At 38.2% G+C, this 3,923-nt stretch overlaps 1 long non-coding RNA gene across 1 annotated transcript; it reads left to right on the top strand.

The window, feature by feature from the left end:
* The first annotated feature begins 212 nt into the window (after positions 1-212).
* Positions 213-2,170, top strand: LOC141423075 (uncharacterized). The gene is made up of 3 exons (XR_012447730.1): positions 213-408; positions 1,372-1,454; positions 1,783-2,170. It is a non-coding gene; the product is annotated as an uncharacterized lncRNA (long non-coding RNA).
* The last annotated feature ends 1,753 nt before the right edge of the window (positions 2,171-3,923 follow it).

Here is a 3,923-nt window from a genome sequence, read left to right as displayed (position 1 = left end):
CTAGGACTACCATAACAAAGAACTATAAACTGAGTGACTTAAACAATAGAAAATTATTGCTTCATAGTTCTGGAGGCTTAAAGTCCAAAATCAAAGTGTCCTCAGGGTTAGTTCCTCTGAGGGCTGTGAGGGTAAGCTGTTCCAACCCAAGGCCTCTTCCCTTAACTTGTAGATGGTCATCTGCAACCTGTGTCACTTCACATCATCATCGCCCTAGGTATATATATCTCATTGTCCAAGGGCAGTGATTGTACTGATTGCATTCACCCTACTCCAGTTTGACCTTATCTTAACTAATAGCATCTGCAATGATTCTATTTTCAAATAACTGGCCGTTTAGGACTTCCACATATGAATTTTGGAGGTACACTTTTCTACCCTCACACCTTCCTACTGGATGAGAATTAGGTAAGTTTATATACTTTAAGTATGTCTAAGACATATAGCTGTTCAACAGCTATGAGCTTCCTTTTTTTGTATAATGCAAGCTCTACTTCTTTCTTTTTCAAATATTCCCTTGTCTTCCTCTCTGCTGTGGCCATTTCTTACTACCCTTTTCTTTAGCCTCCTATTATGACTTTTTGAGACTTGTCTTCTCTTCTGGCTATTCTCATAAAAATTTCTGAAACCTGGGGTGAGATTATATAGGTTCCAACCTGATCTTTTCATGGGGAGTAACCTAGGAATGTACAATATACTGATTTTTAAGATTATATTTTGTACCTTCACCTTTCTTTAGAAAAATCTAAGCTTGACCAGGTTAGTCCCAAATACTGCTGGGTCTGATGGAGATCCTGCTGCTTAGAAGAAAAGCCGGGGAATTCATAATATTTAGCTACACGGAAAAACTCTTGATAAAATGACCCAGAGAGGTAACGTTAGAACTTTCTGAGAAAAGTTCATAAACATGTCTGAGCATGAGGGGGTGGTTTGAGCAGTAGATGCCAGATTCCAAAGAAAGAACAGTTGTGATAGAACAAAAGTTCACTGAGGCAAACAAAAGAAGGAAAAATAAAACTACCTTTTTCTTCCCTTCAATTTTGTCTAAGGTCAATATGTTAGACGTACCTCCAAACAGTCCTTGCTTAGTCAACTCTCATTTGAAACATGAGTAACTCCTACTGCAGCTTGGCATATGCTCTGTGAACTGTGAAATACTATTTACCAAGAGAAACACATTAAAGTAACACATGTGATGGTTCAGTGGATAGTTAAATTAGCATTTCTTTCTTAAGAGAAATGCATACTGTAGGCTGACCTTGAAGGGTTCAGCGATTGGGCTGAGCCCTCGATTTGCTGAACAAATCTGACACACATCAAATGGCCACAAGGGCCATACCATTGAGTGGTAAAACTGTGTTTTGCTCTTAGTGTGTACAAGGAGTATCAGGACAGAAGCAGAAGTTGATGCTTAGTGGAAGAATTTTCAAGATAAGAGACACACAGTGTGAAGTGTAAGTTCCCTGATCCTATGCTCAGATTGCTATTTGAGAAATTGGGTCACTGATTGGGAGTTCCTTTTGTAAGCCTGTCCCTTATTTCTTGAGATCTGCATGCCTAGATCAGTGGGTAAATGGGTGGGAATGGGAACTTTGGAAAGGCAAGAGAAACACTTTTAGAAGAAGGGTTGAGTGGGTGGAGTTGAGGCTGGAGGCTGATCTCTTCATATAGGTGGGCTGTGTGTGTGTGTGTGTGTGTGTGTGTGTGTGCTTGCTGCACTAACATGGGCTTGGCTAGCTCAGCTTGTTTTGGAAAGAAGAACAACAGCTTTTAATTCCCCAGTGCATCATCTACCAGTGTTCCAGCTGTACAGTGGTGGAGGTCTTGGGAATCACAGGAGACCACCCATGAAGAAAAGGAATAGAAACAACGTCTAGCCCCTCCAGTAAGTTTTGCACTTTTAATCTCTAAACATCCAGGAGCAGAGCCTCTTTTAGTTGATGAAGTTCCTGGAACAGGCATCAGAACCTTTCAAAGAGGGAAGCTGAATCATCATGAGACAACAATATCAGTAGTGTACAGCAATAAAAATGGCAACTTAACGTTTCCATGCATCATTGAAGAATTTTCTCCCCATAGAGGCTTCTTGAAGAGGAAATGCCCTTCATTTGGAGTGACTTGGATAACTGTTTTCAATCAGGCACTAGCTCTATTACTTTGTGGTAATTACTTTACTTCTCTGAGCTATGTTTTTCTCATCAGTAAAAATGAAAATGCCATCCCTCATGATTAGTTAATTACATACACACAAATTTGATAAAAATGAAAAATTAGGAAAATATTAAATTCTACTAACACATTTATTTTGCCAAACTTATGAAGAATCTTACAGCAGTGGAAGAATAATATCTCTTCTTGATTCTAGTTTTGAAAACTGAGATGCTCAGTGTGATAGCCAAATTACAATTGGATTTTCATAATAAAAATGAACAAAGCAAACAATTAAGCATATTTCACTACATTTGAGGTGGAGGAATTACCAGCAGTTATGACAGACTAGCTAGAGATGTAGGATTCAGACACATGAGTCAGGATGGAAGGAGTAATACAATATATAAGTTCATACCAATGTTGTAGGCATGAAGATTCCTCATGTCTGATGCTATACTCATTTTGGAACTCGAAAGACACTGGGGCCTCCTATGACTATCCCCCACAGATGCCCTTTTTTGAGCATTTCAGGGGAGGTTTTGAAAATCAGATCCTCATATATCAAAGTGAGAATTTTCATCCTGGAATCTTTTACTCTTCATGTCTAAACTTTGGCACTTTTTTCTTTGTCAGTGTTGAGGTTTTGAACTCAGGGCCTCATGCTTTTTAGGCAGGTGCTCTACCACTTTAGACATGCCCCCAGCCTTTTTTGCTCTAGTTATTTTGTGGATACGGTCTCTTTGCCCAGGCCTGCCAGGACAGTGATTGTCCTACCTATAACTTCCATGTAGCTGGCAATACAGGCTTGTGCCACTACTCCTAGTTGAAATGAGATCACTTTAACATTTTCTTTAGGCTGTCCTTGAACTGGGATTATAGGTGTGAACCATAGTTCCTGACCCTCTAGAAGAAACTCTTAAAAGGTTTGACATTTTGAAGGTTTCAAGGTTTTTCCCCAAGTAAAAAAATTAACACTGTTAACAGTGAAGTACTATAATAATGATAATTTTATTATTATTATAATTTTTCAGTCAACTCTAAGCAACCACATTAAAGAACAGCACAGGACATAACACATTTGTCCTGTAGTCTGTAGGTTCCTTTTTTTTTTGAGACTGGGTTTCACTATGTGTCCAGGTTGGCCTTGAACTTGTCATCTTCCTGCTTCTAGCTCCTATGTGCTTGAATTATAAGTGTGTGACATCACACTTGGCATGAATCTGTAGTTTCATATGTTGAGTGGCCATAAAGATTTTTTTAAAACAGTCATGGAGGAGTGTTTGAGAGATTTTTATTGTCTCCATGGGTATGAGCTGGTGAATATAACCCAGCCATCTGTGAGTTACAACACCAGTTTTAATCAAATATGAAATGTAAGTGAAAGCAATTTGAAAATTGTGAAACCCTGTGTAGACAATTAGATTGCTGTGATGAAGCCTTTCTTCTGAAAGCTGTTTATGAACTGGTCATAATTATAGCAGCATGCCACCCACTGTTGGATAACTGGAAGGTTGGGTATCTTCATGGAGGAGTAATGAAGAGTCTGATTCATAAACAAGATAGAAAAACTGGATCACATCACTTTTAAGGTTCCCTTCTATTCAGGTATTAGAAAATTATATGAAACACCACATCTACAGAGACATTTAAGGAAACAGAGAAGGAAAAATTCTTCCCATTTTTTTCAATGAAATTTCTACAACATCTAAAATAAATTTAAAGTAAAATATGTATTTTTCAGATAACAGCTCAACTAAGTAAGAAAATCAAAC

The sequence above is a fragment of the Castor canadensis genome, chromosome 5 (assembly GCF_047511655.1).
Source record: "Castor canadensis chromosome 5, mCasCan1.hap1v2, whole genome shotgun sequence".
NCBI classification, from domain to species: domain Eukaryota; kingdom Metazoa; phylum Chordata; class Mammalia; order Rodentia; family Castoridae; genus Castor; species Castor canadensis.
This window is presented reverse-complemented; position numbering and strand designations above follow the sequence as displayed.